The 17850-nt window shown below is 40.2% G+C and overlaps 1 long non-coding RNA gene across 1 annotated transcript; it reads left to right on the forward strand.

Annotated features, from left to right (window-relative positions):
* The first annotated feature begins 654 nt into the window (after nucleotides 1–654).
* On the forward strand, nucleotides 655–17566 carry LOC108708710. Its single transcript, XR_001934516.2, has 3 exons — nucleotides 655–786; nucleotides 15840–15921; nucleotides 17173–17566. It is a non-coding gene; the product is annotated as an uncharacterized LOC108708710 (long non-coding RNA).
* Nucleotides 17567–17850: the final 284 nt, after the last annotated feature.

Here is a 17850-nt window from a genome sequence, read left to right on the forward strand (position 1 = left end):
TATAAAAGTACTCTGCTGGCATCGTATTCTGTATAATCTTGTTATAATGTTTCGTTATAAATTAATGGGGTTGTTCACTTTTAAATTAACTTTTAGTATGATGTAGAGAGTGACAATTTGTATTATTTGTGGTTTTTGAGTTATTTAGCTTTTTATTCAGCAGCTCTCCAGGTTGCAATTTTTAGATTAGCCCAGAAACCATGCATTGATTTAAATAAGAGACTGGAATAGGAATAGGAGAAGCCTGGATAGAAAGATGAGCAATAACTATACATTTGTAGCCTTAGAGAACAGTTCTTTTTTTAAATGGGGTCAGTGACCCCTGTTTGAAAGCTGGTAAGAATCAGAAGAAAAGGGCAATTGATTAAAAAACTATAAAAAAAGAAAAAAAGAAAAAATGAAGGCCAATGTAAAAGTTGCTAAGAATTAGCCATTCTATAACATATAACTTAAAGGTGAACTAACCCTTTATGGGTGGACCTAACCATGGACTGAACCTTCGAGGGTGGCTTGAACCAAAAATAGCCAAAAACACATTGTGTTCCCAAACTTGTTTTGCTGTGAACCACATTGAAATGTAAAAATAGTTGGGGGGCAACACATGTATGAAAAAAGGCCCTGGCTGTGTCAAATAAGGGATTTGAATGCCCTTATGTGGTCTGACAGCCTATAGGAGACTAATTGGCAGTACACCTGGTTTTTATACAACCAAAACTTGCCTTCATGGCTGGAATTCAAAAATAATCACCTGCGTTGAGGCCACTGGGAGCAACATCTTAGGAATTGGTGAGTAACATGTTCCTTGGGAGCCTCTGGTTGGGGATCAATGCCTTAGAGAATCAGTTCAGGCAACACACAGTCAGTGGGGTGAAAATCCACAAGTAATGTCAGTGTGATATTATGAACAGTATAATATGTATAATATGTATAATATGTTTGCACCTCCATGTGAGCGTCACACCATAGACTTACGTAACAGTCTTTAGTAGAATCCGCATTGCAGCCTATGCACTTAGTCTCCTCTCTATATTGTTCCTGTCTGTCTTGTCTTCTAGCAGATAATAAATTCTTTAGGGCAAGAACCTCATCTAAACTGAGTAATGAAAGTATTAATTGGCACTGCCTAATTTATAATAACGACACCCCTGTTTGTGCCTTAGAAAGCACTGCGAGCATTGTGCTGCTTTATAATTAAATACAACACCTTTGCCATTTCAGGAGCTTGAATCTTAATAACTTGCTTTGTTTTTATCAGTGTCTCACCTTTATTAACCCAAATAAATTCCATAAATAACTCAATACAGCTGAACCAGCAAAAGCATACACTGTGCATGGAAAAGTCTCATAAATGTCTCCTTGTGAGTTTGTTTGGTTTTGCGAATACCAGTTTATCGTTGTGCTTCTGGTTACTGATCAATGACAAGAGGCTGTGCCGCTGCAGCCTGACAGAATTACAAGTTATTATTCTCTAATATGAGCAATAAAGGGATTGTAGAACCCATAAGGCAAATATGTGTAATCTTTATTTGGAATAAAGAAGCTGTCATAAAGTTGTGAGTGAGGCCGGCGTATCCCAGAACAGAGAAGGCCTGACAGTAGGTGTAACATAAATACCGATAGTGACAATTAGAAGGCAAAACAATAAATACTACTAAATAGTGATTGTCTTGTGAAAGTGTCTGATAGTGCTCGGGAGTTCTATTCATAGATAAACTACATTATTGAGGCTCAAGCTATTGTTGAAGAGAAATGCCACAACAACCTTTGGCAACGAATAAGCAAATATTGGATGGAAGCAAAGCAGGGACTGCAATTAACTTTTATTAGACACTATGAGGCCCATTTATCAACATTTGAATTTTAGTGGTTTTAATTTTTGAAAACTACGATTAAACTCTATTGGCGTTATGTGATAAAAGGCACCAAGTTGCCCAGGGGCAGTAACCTATAGCAACTGAACAGCAAAAAGGATTTACAAGTCACCGTTTAAATGCAAGCATATTATTGCCATGGGTTACTGCTCCTGGGCAAGTTTAGTGCATTTCATTTAGGGATGCACTGAATCCAAGATTCGGTTCGGGATTTGGCCTTTTTCAGCAGGATTCGGATTCGGGCAAATCCTTCTGCCTGGCCGAACTGAATTTGCATATGCAAATTAGGGATGGGGAGGGAAATCGCGTGACTATTTGTCACATAACAAGGAAGTAAAAATGTTTCCCCCTTCCCACCCCTAATTTGCATATGCAAATTAGGGTTTGGATTCGGTTCAGTATTCGGCCGAATCATTCACAAAGGATTCGGGGGTTCGGCCGAATCCAAAATAATGGATTCGGTGCATCCCTAATTTCATTACATATACAAAACTGCTCCCAAGTAAAAGCAGTTGAGGTCATAAAGAAGTTAATGGGAGCTGCTCTTATCTTATTGGACTTTTTTTTAACCATTCAGACTTTAAGGCAGAGACCCACGTGGAGATTCGGGGAGATTCAGTCACCCGGCATCAAATTGCCTCTTCTTCGGTCGACTAATCTCCGCGAACTGCCTTCTGCCAACTATAATCGAAATCACTGGCGGGATGGCACTCGGAGCACTTCACTTTCCATAGTCGCCTAAAGTTGCCTCACGACGAAACTTCAGACGACTTCGGAAAATGAAGCGCTCCGAGTGCCATCCCGCTGGCGATTTACATTCTAGCCCAGGGCCGGAACTAGGGGTAGGCAGAAGAGGCAGCTGCCTAGGGTGCAACGATTAGGGGGTGCTGGGCAGGTACCTCTTCTGCCTACCCCTAGACCAGACTCACCTGGAACTTAGCGTATGCAATGCGCCTCAAACGATACTGCGCAGGAGCAGCGTTACTGCGCATGTGCGAGCATCATTACTGTGCATGCGCACCAGCGCCGTTACTGTGTGTGACGTGGGAAGGGGCGAGCTGGCAGCTGGGCTGCCTTGGGCTCCCGGCTTGCCTGGCCCGCCTCTGTTCTAGTCAGCGGTAGGCAGTTCGGGGAGAATAGTTGCCCCGAAGAAGACGAGATTTGTCGCCAGGCAACTAATCTCCCCGAATCTGAGCATGTGCCCCGACCCTAAAGGTCCAGGCTGTAAATGGCATCTGGATATAAGGTATTGCTGTTATGCTAGATGTATATTATTGCCTAGGACATTCTGAACATCAATTTTGGCCCAGGACCTGATTTTGCCTAAAACCAGCATGACAGGCTGTAATATGTCACATGTTATGTGTGTGTGGTGATGTGTCAAGGAATGTTGTGGCTTTCACTCCAGTCCAGACCCAGCACCCACTCGATCCTTTATGCTGTACCCTAGATATACCTCTGAAACCATTTGTAGGAAGACAAGGCTGAATTTAAGTGATGTGCTTCTCCGATAGTGTAGAATTGTCACAACACAAATGAACTGTTATGCTCGGTAGCTGTAAGGCAGCCATAATCTCCAGTCTGGATACCAGTGAATCTAGTAGGACAACAACCAGCATTAAAAAAAAACTAGGCCTACTAATAACATTACTTTTTTGTTTCCTTAGCAACCTGCGTGTCTCCATAACTAGTTTAGATAACGGAACTTTGATCTAGGCTTGTTCTGAGAATCCTGCCGACATATGACTTTTCCTGCTAAACCCTCGGGAATGAGAGAGAGAGAAAACAGAGACTTTAGCGATAGGTTTGTTAATCATTACTTGGAATGAGGTTTATCCTTTCAGATCTCGGACTATTTTTCCTACTTATGCATCGCCTTTGGCTGGGGTTCGGATTGCGTGCCAAAATAGAACTTTGCAGCTTTGAGATAGGAACCTGGGAAATGAACTAGCTGACCTTGCAAATACATGTCAGTGGGTAATAAATGCTTGAGCTTTATAATTGTGAGCACCTTGCAGAAAGCCAAAGAGGTCAAGTTTTCCTCTTTTCCTTGACATTGTTTCATTGACAGCAAATATCTGTTTCACTTGGAAATGCTATAAAGGCATAAAGTCCTGAGCTTTCATATTTTACCAGATTTCTCTCAATAATTATAAAGAGTTATCAAATAGTAACGTATTAGGGGTTTAAAATCTCCTTGAGCCTCAGTGTCCCACCACTTGATAGAACAAGAACTTGTTAAAGGACAAGGAAAGGCAAAAAAATAAAATCTCATTTTTACTTTCTTTAATGAAAAAGAATCCTATCTCCAATATACTTTAATTAAAAAATGTGTACAGTTTTTATAAGAAACCTGACTGTATGCAGTGAAATTCTCCCTTCATTTACTGCTGTGGATAGGAATTGTCAGATGGTCCCTAACTGCTGAGCAGGGAAACAATCATACTTATGAACAGCAGGGGGAGCCCCCGCCTTACTTCCCAGCCATGCAGAACTCAAGCAGCTTTGTTTATGACGATCCCTAAGCAGCCCAGACCACACTGAGCATGTGCACAGTCTTAGTCTTGCAAAGATGTTTAACAAAGTTACAAGATGGTGACCCCCTGTGGCCAACTTTGAAAGCATAAATTATTTGTTTGATTAGGCTTGTGGTGCAGTAAGTTCATGTTTATGTTTAGTGTACAAAATACAGCATTTCTAGCCTTATTCTATTTTAGACTTTACATTTAACATGGATACAAGGCACATTTATCAAGATTCGAATTTCTAATTTGTGTGAGTTTTTCTACCTCACATAAATTTAATTTTACTCGAAATTCGATTGGGGGAAATTTATTAAAAAAATAAAAAACTCGGATGAATTTTACTGACCCGAAAACTGGAATTGAATATGATTACATTTGAGCAAACCCGATTTGAGTGTTTTTCTCCGTCAGGAAGGCTACAAACATCTCCAAATTGGTCACTGTACCTCTCCCATTGACTTATACCGTAATCCAGCAGGTTTTAGGCGCGAATAGCCGAATTTGAGTTCTTAAAGGGCCAGAGTATGATAAATCTCAAAAATCAATTTAAATTTTTTTTTAAAAAAAAACTCAAATTGCGTTTGGATGATTCCCTAGTTGAATTTGACAGTTTTGATTATGAAAAAAATAGAAATTTTAAATTCAAATTTTCAATTTGACTCTTAATACATCTGCCCTGATGTCTGTGTTTCACATGAACATTTTCGAGTGGGGTTATTTATTGTAAGCACCTTCTTCAGGACCTACAAGACATCATAGCTTATTTGTAAAGACAGTTGCCCTGGCAAAGTAAGAACATTTTAATTAGTAACACTTTTTACCTGTCTTTCTTAGTATAGGTACTAAGAAAAATATTATTTCATCCTGCCCTCCATATTCCATACAGCCCTTTCTTATTTCCATTATACGTCTGAATAATAGCCCATATGATTGTTGAAAGACTAGGCCCTTGATTTCAAGTTACCCGGTAAGCCTGACACTACTTTTATTATTAACGATTTTGCTAAGCTAAGTAGTCTCTTAAGAGGACCTACACACACATCTGCCAAAAGCCCTGACCTTCATTAGAAAGTCCTAGAATGAGACTGTATACATTCGTTTTTAGAGTTCAAGGGTATAGGTGATGTATGGATAAAATGAAGGACCAGAACTATGTTCTGGTGCCAGATCCATACATATACTCAGAAAGTAGACGTCTTACCTTGACTATACAATAGTTTTGCAGAACTTTTCTAGGTTAGTGCACACTTTCCCTCACTGAAGAAGCATTAGAATCCCTTGGTGGACCATCTTGATTGACTTAAGATCCACCACCAAGAGGACTTGTAGCTGCTGAATCACACAGGACAAAGGTAGCTAATATTCCAATATGGTCCTTAAAAGTCTGCATGACCGACATTGCCAAAATTATGGGATGATCATGATCCAAGGCCAGTTTTTATAAGACACACAAAAAGTTTTTTTTTGGAATTGGTTGGATACTGGACTGGGCTGTTTGGTTCACCTTTCTTCTTCTGAGGCATACAATGAAATGAATGGGCTTTATGAATTATTATGAAAGCAATACACATGTCACAATAAAAAAGTTATGTGTGATATTCAGTGCGCTGGGGTATAATCCGTTTTTTGCCCAAGTGCTGAGTCTTCCAGACGTGAGAAGCCTTTATTACAAGACGCTGTTAGTGGTTCCAACCCGGAAAAGTTGTTTGAGTGGTTTCTGCTGATCAAGCGATGGCGTGTCGGCGTCTATAATGTCTGGGGCCCCTGATGAAGTACATTTGATATGAAACGCGTTGGGCCTTATTGTTAATTAAAGATATATTTCTAAAAATGTAATCATTAAGTGGGATTTAATCTGTACCCCCTTGCACCTAATTTCGGACCGCCATATGAATTATTAGCCGCTAATACAAAATTATAGGCGCCGAAACGGCATCACTTGATCAGCAGAAACCACTCAAACAACTGTTCTGGGTCGAAAACGATAACAGCGTCTTGTAATAAAGGCTTCTCACGTGTGGAAGACCTCGGCACTTGGGCAAAAAACGGATTATACCCCAGCGCACTGAATATCACACTTAACTTTTTTTTTGTAGTGGACAAGTGGATCCATAATTACCCTCAGTGCTGCTAATTATCACCCATTTGGACCTTGCGCACAGCTCACACCTGTTTGCTACACATGTCACAATGTTCTATCTCACCTTAAAGGCAATTGAGTCACAAGTTAAATATTATTGAATAAGGATGATATCGTTGTTGACCAATGATCTTAAAAGTAGTTGTTTTTTTAATACAGAGTTATATCTACACAAAATATTACATGGTGCCTGGAGGGTCCAGTTTGCTTTCCCAATAAAGGAGCCTTGGAGGCAGTCTGAGCGCAGAACCAGAGCCCTGATCCCTTATCACTCGTTATCACAGGGGCCATAAATGTTTATGAGCTGCAGGGTGCAGCAGTGATGGCAGAGGGCGGTGACAGCTGTCTCCTACATTTCTCGAGCTGTTGACTGAGGATCAAAGAACAGATTTACACCCTGAATTTACAGCTTCGATAAAAATCACACGGATAAGATATTGCTAAATCCTAGAATGACTTTTTACCTCCATGTTGCAGAAGTCAGAGAGTTTTTTCCACTGTAGTTTTCCACTGTCTGGATCATGATCCTTATGAAGAAAAGCCTTCAGGGAGTCACAAGATGGAAGAACAGCGGGAAGATTTGAAGATCTAGTTCAGGGTGTACTTCTAAATTCTCCTTTTACCATCCCTAATTCCTCTCATGCTAAGGCACATGAGGAGTTACAGACATTTCATTGAAAAAACTGCCATGATGAGTAAACTTAGCACAAGCAAACGTGGAGTGTGGGTAGAAAAGGGACAGGCAGCAATAAAACAATAAAATCCAAGCATATTTTGCCAATGTATCATGACACCTACATTTTGCATATGTGAGTTTATTGCGATTTTAAAGTTTCATTTGTCTCTGTGTTTTTTTTTAATGTATACTAACGAATTTATAAAAAAAAGTATTTTGATGTTACTGGTCCTTTAACAGTTCACAATCTATTAGGGAGTCATAACCCCTCGCAGCCCCCCCCAGCGATCCTGGTGAGAGCGTAAAAGGATCTGTAGCAGTTGAGAGATAGGGGGCCAACGCATGTCATTTACAGAAAGATGAAGGGTGCAGTGTGTTTCAGTGAATGGCTTTATTTTATCTCTCAGAATGTTGTTACTCCATTCAAGCAGGATATTATTGAATTAGATAGATTCTAGAGATGCACCGAATCCACTATTTTGGATTCAGCCGAACCCCTGAATCCTTCATGAAAGATTCGGCCAAATACCGAACCGAACCCTAAAGTGCATCAGGGGAAAACATTTTTTACTTCCTTGTTTTGTAACAAAAAGTCATGTCATTTCCCTCCACGCCCCTAATTTGCATATGCAAATTAGGATTTGTATTAGGTTCGGCTGGGTAGAAGGATTCGGCCGAATCCGAATCCTGCTGAAAAAGGGCGAATCCCGAACCGAATCCTGGAATGACAGTATAATGTACTGTTGCCCTGCACTGTTAAAACTGGTAAGTTTGTTTCAGAAACACTACTATAGTTTATATAAACAAGCTGCTGTGTAGCCATGGGGGCAGCCATTCAAGCAAAGGATACACAGTAGGTAACAGATACGGTCTGAAGAATCCCATTGTATACTACAGAGCTTATCTGTTGCCTGCTGTGTATCCTGAGCCTTTTCTCCTTTTTCAGTTTTTAATGGCTGTCCCCATGGCTACACAGCAGCTTGTTTATATGAACTATAGTAGTGTTTCTGAATCAAACTCACCAGTTTTACCAGTGCAGGGCAACAGTACATTATATTTTCACTACTTAAATACGCTATCACATTTTGGTATTACTGTTCCTTTAAGTAGAGATATAAGAACAATGTATAAATATATAAGGGGCCAAATGATAATCTCTCTAATGCTTTATTTACCAGTAGATCCTTCCAGCTGACACAAGGTCACCCATTCAGATTAGAATAAAGAAAGTTCCATCTTCAAGAAGGGGTTGTTTGCCTTTTTAGCAAGGGAGAAGGGGTAATGAATGTAATGAAAGTCATTTTGCTCAAAGTTGATCCAGGCACTAGTCCAATTGTCATCTTGGAGTCAGGAAGGAATTTTTCCCTTTCTGAGGCAAATCGGAGAAGCTTCTGATGGTTTTTTTTTTCCCCTATGTGTTGTTTTCACATGTTTCTGCAAAAACAGCAATATTTGGGAACCCTACAGGAGATCTCTTTTTAATCAAGGTAGTGCCAGTAACGTGTAATACAAAGATTATGACTGTGTTCTTTATAGAAGAGATGGAATTGAAAAGCCTTTTGTTTTTGTCCTTAGTCTGTTAGTGTGTATAGGGCTGGATTTAGGTCAGGTGCTGCCCTAGTAACCCGACTTCACCTCCTTACCAATTGGTGCCTGTACATGACAGTCTGTGAGTGCACTGATTGCAGAACAGAGGGGGTATCCGTTTCTGCTTCGCCACATAGGACTGGCAGGAAGTTTTTTTAAAGCATTTTCTCAGCAGCCCTAGGCACGGGCCCTCAGGTGCCTATATAGAAATACGCCCTAACCGGGGAAGCAGAACCAGTAACATTATATGGGCTGCAGCCTTAATATACACCACTCTACATCCACCCAAAAGATTGACTATGATCTACCAGTAGTTCTTGATCTGGGATCACTAGGCTACAAAAGAAAATACTCTTATTTGATAAATTATTTATTATTTTTTAGGTTCTAGAAGAAAGAAAGTGATATGCGATTGCAACAATATGTACATTTTGGACTCACGGTGTATAGTCTGGACTCTCAGTGTAATGTTTGGACCCTCATGGTGGCCATACACGGCGGATCTCTCCCCCCCCATATCCCTACCGTGAGGGTGATATTGGGCTGAACGATCGGATCATAACCATGGGTAAACGGGCAGGCGGATCGCAGGACCGCGTCCGGGATCTGACAGGATTTTTAGTCCCATCCGATCAACATCTGGACGACTTTCGGCCACATATCGATCAGGGAAACCAGTTGGAGGGCCCCATACACGGCCCAATAAGCTGATGACTCGGTCTGTCGGCAGCTTTTATCGGCCCGTGTATGGCCACCTTCAGTTGTGCAGTAGTTGTTGATCTTCAAGGGATTATTTTAATAAATGAAGAAAGCTCATCAGTGTGGGCATCAGTGCTTGAAATGACTACAGCCCTATGGTAGTCTTATGGCAGTGTGGCTAGATACAGAGACTTGGGGACTCATCCAACTCATCCAAAATTGTTACTTCTCTCTTCCCTTCAAGTAACTGGCTAACTAAGAGGAAAAAGTGTTATGATTACAAGCATGGGACCTGTTATACAGAATGTTTGGGACCTGGGGCTTTCTGGATAATGGATCTTTCCATAATTTGGATCTTCATACCTTAAGTCTACTAGAAAATCATGTAAACATTAAGAGCCAGATTTTTTTTTCACATTTTTTTAAGGTCAAAACTCTCAAATTCGAATTGTGAATTATCCAAACTCGATTTGAGTTAAAATACGAATTCGAGTTCGAATTTCGAGATTTATCATACTCTGATCCCTTATAGAACTCGAATTTGACTATTCGCCGCCTAAAACCTGCCGAGTTCATGTATAAGTCAATGGGAGAGGTCCAGGGACCAATTTGACAAAGAAACATAAAAGAAGTGACGCGCTCCCATCATGTAACATTGTATCAGCCTCTTTAATCAAAGAAAGATATATTGCACTTACAATTTAAGCAGAAAATGATTGTTCATCAATACAGTCTGTTAAATCTGTTTCCCAAGGCGTTTCGTCGTGTTCCAACTTTGTCAAGAGTGATGGCGTGCTGTATCAATTTTACACAACGGGAACGCGCCCCTTCTTTTATGTTTTTTTTTGTAGATTTTGCCTGGGGTAAGAGGCAGCACCCCACATGGAACTTTTGTTTTCAGGTTAATTTGTATTTAACCCTTGGAGCATCAAACATTTGATTTTGACCTTTGGAGTATTTGGACTTTGTTATTTATGTGCATTATTTGGTTTCACATACAATTGACTTTAACTAGTTTGCGCCCCTTTCTCTCATCTACATATTTTATTAACCAGGGACCAGTTTGGACATGTTAGTAGTCTTCCTGCACAAGCCTTCCTGACATTCGATTTTTTTTTCTGAGAAAAAACTCGAATCGAGTTTAGTTGAATTTGATTTGAATTTGAGTTTTTGAGTCTGGTAACATCTGAACGAGTTTTAGATGTGATTTTGATTTTTTATTAAATAACCCCCAATCGAATTTCGAGTATATTTTCGAATTTAAAAATCTTTTTGAAATTTGACCTTTGATAAATGTGCCTCTAAATAAACCCAATAGGCTGGTTTTGCTTCCAATAAGGATTAATTATATCTTAGTTGGGATCAAGTACAAGCTACTGTATTATTATTACAGAGAAAAATTTAATAATTTTTAAAAAATATGGATAATTTGGATCAGTGGCTTAACTAGATATTACTGGGCCCCACAGCAAATTTATATTAGGACCCCAAAACACTCAGAGGTTGTCCTGTTTTACCAATATATATAAAAAATCGCTCATTAAGTAGGGCCGCATGGGGCCCCCTATACCACCTGGGCCCCCTGCAGCCGCAGGGTCTGCTTCCTCTGTAGTTACGCCCCTGATTTGGATTAAATAGAGTCTAAGGAAGACGGCCTTTCCATAATTCAGGGCATTTTGGATAATAGGTTTCCAGATAACGGATCCCATACCTGTAATACCTGAGTTTTGGAGCCTCAACCAAACTCATCAAAGTGAAGTGACGGAGCAAATGACAGGTATATGGATTTCCCAAACAGAATTTAGGGGCCTTGCCGTGACTCCACAGTAAGGCGTGTAGATGAATCCAATATGGAGTACTGTGAGATTTAGGGCTCTTACTCACTGGCGTTCTGACCTGCGCTCCCCTGCGTTCCGTTTTTTGGCGTTCAGCCGCAGGGGAGCGCAGGAATAGACGCATGTCATTATTTCAAATGGGGCTGTACTCACTCAGGCGCGTGTAGGCGCCGAACGCAACATGCTGCATTTTTCCTGCGTTCGTCGCCTACACGCGCCTGAGTGAGTACAGCCCCATTTGAAATAATGACATGCGTCTATTCCTGCGCTCCCCTGCGGCTGAACGCCAAAAAACGGAACGCAGGGGAGCGCAGGTCAGAACGCCAGTGAGTAAGAGCCCTTAATACTGAGGCTCAACAGAGGCTGTCTTGGGTTGAGTACATCTTCTGCGCAATTCAGTAGATTTATTATGTGTCCCATTACCCTCATATTACACTGCTTCCTAAACATTATCAATGAAAGATTATTGTCCACAAAAGTCACTCCAAAATGAGTGCAATAGATGTTTACAATGCAGTAAAAGAGATATTAGTCTGAGAGTCTCCGCAAGCCCTTTGCTGGAGCCTTTTTATCAATATTGCCTTCGGCTGACACTTCTGTGAGGATGGAGATTGTAAAGTGGCTACAGACTTGTAAACGGCAGGCAAATGACTCCTCGCGCCTAGATTTACTGTAGGATCATTAAATGGACTGATACTGCCATGCAATCTTCTTTTATCAAATACTTTCCTTCTCGTGTGTCGGGTTTTACTGCATCGTTAATGTTAACGGTTATAATTAATCTCATTACGGGTTAAAGCCGCACATAAACGAAGGTGTTTATGATATTTGCTTTTTATTAAGTGCTTAGGAAGACGAAATACCAGAAGCGATGTTGGTTAATTAACCTGCAAGTCTCTGCAAGTCTCTATAAGGAACCGTGTTAATGAGCAGGATAATGAACTGACTTGATTATTGCTCTTCCATAGAGCAAATATATCAGAGTTGCAGAGAAAGGAAATGCAACTAAAATCTGGTTGTTAAAGGGATGCTTAGCCTTTAAGTTAACTTTTAGTATGTTATAGAATGGCCAATTCAAAGCAACTCTTCAATTGGTCTTCGTTATTTATTTTAGAGTTTTTTTTAATTATTTGCCTTCTTCTTCTTCTGACTCTTTCCAGCTTTCAAATGGAGGTCACAGACCCCATCTTAAAAACAAATGCTCTGTAAGGCTACACATGTATTGTTATTGCTACTTTTTATTGCTCATCTTTTATTGCTATCCAGGCTTCTCCTATTCATATTACAGTCTCTTATTCAAATCAGTGCATGGTTGCTAGGGTAATCTGGGCCCTAGCAACCAGATGGCTGAAATTGACAACTGGAGAGCTACTGAATAAAAAGCTAAATAACTCAAAAACCACAAATAATAAAAAATAAATAAAACCAATTGTAAATTGTCTCAGAATGTCCTGCTCTACATCATACTAAAAGTTCATTTAATGGCGAACAACGGAACTGAACTGGGCAGTGAGCTTTATTATAGCGTGAGCCCTGGCCCCCCATAAGCAAAGAGGTCCAGAGGGGTTTCAAAAATCTCTTAATGTACAAAGACTATGCAGATATGGGATCCATTATCCAGAAACTAGATATCCAGAAAGTTCCGACTTACAGGAAGGCCGTCTCCCATAGACTACATTTCCCTGATTTTACATTTTCCTGGATTTTACACAATTTTTTTCTGGTCCCCTGAAAAACTTAAATGGGGGTTCTACCGCAACGAAAAATTTTATAAATGATTTTCTTTTTCTCTGTAATAATAAAACAGTACCTTGGTCTTCATCCCAACTAATATATAATTAATCCTTATTGGATAAATCCCATTGGATTTACTGTAGGATCATTAAATGGACTGATACTGCCATACAATCTCCTTTTATCAAATACTTTCCTTCTCGCGTGTGTGTTGGGTTTTACTGCATCGTTAACGGTTATAATTAATCTCATTACGTGTGATTTTTTAGTAGGAATGAAGAGCCAAATTACTGAAAGATCCGTTATCAGGAAAACCCCAGCATTCTGTATAACGGGTGCTATACCTTTATTATATTCTGTTACCTTCAGCCCTTCCCCTATTGCTGAACTGCATATCACAACCTGGCCTCAGGGGGCAGTGTATGGCAGGTTAGCATTCATGACAAAAAAACTGCACCTGGTAACCTTGTTTCTAAAGAGTCCTGTATCAGGTCGGGTACAAGCAAAATACCGGCAAAGAAGTCGGGATGTGGTCAGATAACCCCAACCTCCCGACCACATAGATGTTCACATGTAACTTGTAGGAGCCTATTCATGCAGCCCACACTGGGAACCCTGATATCATACCTCCCAACTGTCCCGTTTTTCATGGGATAGTCCCAATTTTGACAGCACAACCCGCAGTCCTGGATTGTTACTGAAATGTTTCTCTTTCATCTCCTGCACTGAACAGTCAGAAAAAGATACAACGTTTCTAAAACTTAATTGGCTTTTAGCAGAGAGCCCAGAATATGTGGCAGGTGCACTTAGATACTTTTGTTACAATTTAAGATAAGCAAAGAAGCAATTGTAACAATTTTAGATAAGCAGATCTCATGTGGAAACTGTGACTTGCAGTTTAAGAGCAATTCACTTTTATTAGCAAAACACGGTAATTGGAGGGTGTCCATAAAATGGGCGTGGCCAAAACATTTTCCCGCGCTCCGATCTGCAAAGCTTTTTGTCCCGCTTTATAGTTCCAGAATGTTGGGAGGTATGTGGTATTACCACCAGAAGTTATTCTAGAATTCCCCGGCATTACAAGGAACAATTCGGAAGAGAAGGCAGGACAGTCACACTAGAGCTGAATGCAACTATATATACATTTACAACTATATAACTAGACAAGAGCACCTAGTGTCAATGTGTGCAACAAGTTGTGTGTCCATTTTTGGCTTTCCCTTGGGATATATATGACCACAAAACTGACAAATACCCAAATACATCAAGGAGCAGATTTAGGGCTCTTACAGACGAGCGTTTTTACCTGCCCTCCCCTGCGTTCTGTTTTTCTGTGTTCAGCCGCTGGGGAGTGCAGGGATAGACGCATTACATTTTTTCCAATGCGGCTGTACTCACAGCGTGTAGGTGCTGAACGCAGGTTGAGACGCAACATGCTGCATTTTTCCTGAGTTCGGTGCCTACACGCGCCTGTGTGAGTACAGCCCCATTGGAAAAAATGTAATGCGTCTATTCCTGCGCTCCCCTGCGGCTCAACGCAGCAAAACGGAACGCAGGGGAGCGCAGGTAAAAACGCTCGTCTGTAAGAGCCCTTAATAAGGGTGGAATTGAAAATTCTAATTAAAATTTTCAGTTTAAGATTTATATGGTCAAAACTGTCAAAATCGACAAGGGAGTTATCCATATTCAATTCGAGTTTTGTTAAAAAATCAAAATAGATTTTGAGATTTATCATACTCTGGCCCTTTAAAAATTTGAATTTGACTATTCGCCACCTAAAACCTGCTGAAATACTGTTTAAGCTGATGAGTGAAATCCAGGGATCAATTTAGAGATGTTTGCAGCCTTCTTGACATTCCAGTTTTTTTTTCAGACAAAAACTCGAATCGAGTTTAATTTGATTAGAATTTTCAGGTCGTTTAAATTTGTCTGAGTTTAAAAAATTGGATTTTATTAATAAATTTCATCAAGTCGAATTTCAACTTTATGGTAGATTATGAGAGTTTAAAAAAAGTCACATGAATTCGAAATTCGACCCTTGATAAATGTTCCTCCAAGTGTCTGGCCTCTTCAATTCTTGTCGGGATCTGTTTGAATATTTAAAATAATTGGCTGGAAAGAGAAGCTGCCGTCCCATATATATATATATATATATATATATATATATATATATATATATATATATATATATATATATATATATATTTATGGCTGAGCTCCTTTTATTTATATTATCTTTAAAATGATTGTTTTTCATTGTGCAGCAGTTTATTCCCCTCTCACCAATTCCATCTGATAACACATGTTCCTGTGAGTCCATATAAAGTGTTTATGGGACTATACAGCTTTTAGTCGGGTTTTATTTCTTTGCTGCTATTCAGCTATTTGCTCCATTGCCTTCTGTGTTCTTAATGATAAAGTAAAGTATCTATAAAATCGCCAGCGGCAGTGAGATCCATCCGGTTCAGACAAAGGGAGGAGAGCAATGGAGTTACCTGGAGAATGGAGCTCAGTCTGTGTATATGTGCGCAGTTAAAAGGGATGATCACCTTTAAGTAAACTTTTCATACATTATAGAATAGCCAATTCTAAGCAACTTTATTTTTTTTTTAGTTTTTGAATTATTTGCCTTTTTCTTATGACTCTTTCCAGCTTTCAAATGGGGGTCACTGACCCGATCTAAAAACAAATGCTCTATAAGGCTACACATTTATTGTTATTGCCACTTTTTATTACTTATCTTTCAACTCTCATTTCCTAATTATATTCCAGGCAGGACTCCACAGACAATTCCAAAGTGATCCAACGCGCTGCGCAAAAACGCAGGCGTCACGTCGGATGCAACAGAAATAAGGTAAGTACTGCTATTGTCGGATCGTGTCGCATTGTTGATGTGACACGACATGACTGTCGGATGCAGATGCAGATGCAGCGTCTGTATCCGACAGTCATGTCGCGTCGCATCAACGCTGCAACCCAATCCCCGTCTGCCTTCCACCATTGCTGCTCTCCCTCCCCAGATCGCAGCAAAAGTGTGTAGAGGGGAGGAGCAAGCGGTGGGTGAGCGAGCAGGCAGCGGGGGGTGCAGAGGGGGTGTGGGGCCCCTGGGGTAGCAGCCCTGGTGAGACTCGCACACCCCAGTCCAACCCTGCTTGCCCAATATACCTGCCTCCATCCATTACAATGAGCTTTACCTAATGTCATACTTTTGGAATTGAGGGTTCATTTACATTTGCAAGTGCAGTTAGGGTTCCTGCAATGTCCCCACACTCAGTTGACACTTTCATTAAAGTAGGAATGCACCGAATCAACTATTTTGGATTCAGCCGAACCCCGAATCCTTCGGCCGAATACTGAACCAAATCCGAATCCTAATTTGCATAATATGCAAATTATGGGTAGGAAAGGGAAAACATTTTTTACTTGCTTGTTTTCTGACAAAAAGTCACGCATTTGCAAATTAGGATAAGGATTCGGTTCGGCCGGGCAGAAGGATTCGGACAAATCCTGCAGAAAAAGGCCCAATCCTGGCCGATTCCCAAACCAAATCCTGAATTCGGTGCATCCCTGCATTAAAGGTACTTGCATCATTATGCCTTCCTTGCATTTCCATATAAATTTGCTCAGCACTGCTCACTCCTTCCAGCCTTCCTTACCAAATTGGGAGTTGCTGCACCTCCTGTCCAGGTATTAACCACAGGGTTCCCTTTGTGGCCAGATTTTATACCGAACTTCTGCACAATTGTGTGATATGTGCCTGTAGTTGTGTTAAAGCTGATGCCGCTGCACCAAGCACAGCACAATTGCATCAAGCGCATCAGGCACTTGCAACTACAATGATACTGGAACTACTCTTAGCGACATTTCAATTGGTCTTCATTATCTCTTCTCTATAGTTTTTAAATTATTAGCTTTTCTATTCACACCTGCAGCTTTAAAATGCTGTCTGGTTGTCATGGTCCCTGACCCCGGCAACCAAACAACAAAATGACTGTGATGCTTCGATTTAATTGTTATCTTATATTTCCATTATTTTGTTGTTGTTTCAAGTGCAATCTTATTCATTTCACTTCAAGACTGCTCCCTGATTGTAATTACATTCTAGGCCCTGGTAAGAACCAGGAGGAATCTGGCAGGAAGGAGAGAAGGGAGAAGTCGCTGGGACAAAGATTTCAGAAGTCACGAGAGATTTTGTTTCCATGGAAAAGTTGTTGGAAGCTTTAATACAATCCACTTGCACTTCACCACCACTAGAGGGAGCCTCGCCATTACATTTCTAATGAAGATATAAATCCTTTGAAGCAGCTGCTCTGTATATTTGTTGCCTGATAATACAAATACATTATTAACCCATGCATGTTATTGATAAGAAAAACAACTGTGTCATTTCTATGCAATGTTAATTCTCCTCTACCAAAGACAACTCTCAGATCTGTAAATGGACGAGATTTTGTTAAAGGGGTGGTTCACCTTTAAGTAAACTTTTAGTAAGTTATAAAATGGCCAATACTAAGCATCTTTTCAATTGCTCTTCCTTTTTTTTATAGTTTTTTTTTAATGATTTGTCATCTTCCTCTGACTCTTTACAGATTTTAAATGAGGGTCTCTGACCCCATCCAAAAAAACAAATGTTCTACAAGGCTAAACATTTAGGGGCAGATTAACTAAGGTTTGAGTGAATTTTCGAAGTTAAAAAAGTTTGAATTTCGAAGTAATTTTTTGGATACTTCGACCATCAAATAGGCTACTATGACTTCGATTCAAAGTAAAATCGTTCGAATAT

This window comes from Xenopus laevis, chromosome 2L (genome assembly GCF_017654675.1).
Source record: "Xenopus laevis strain J_2021 chromosome 2L, Xenopus_laevis_v10.1, whole genome shotgun sequence".
Lineage (NCBI taxonomy): Eukaryota > Metazoa > Chordata > Amphibia > Anura > Pipidae > Xenopus > Xenopus laevis.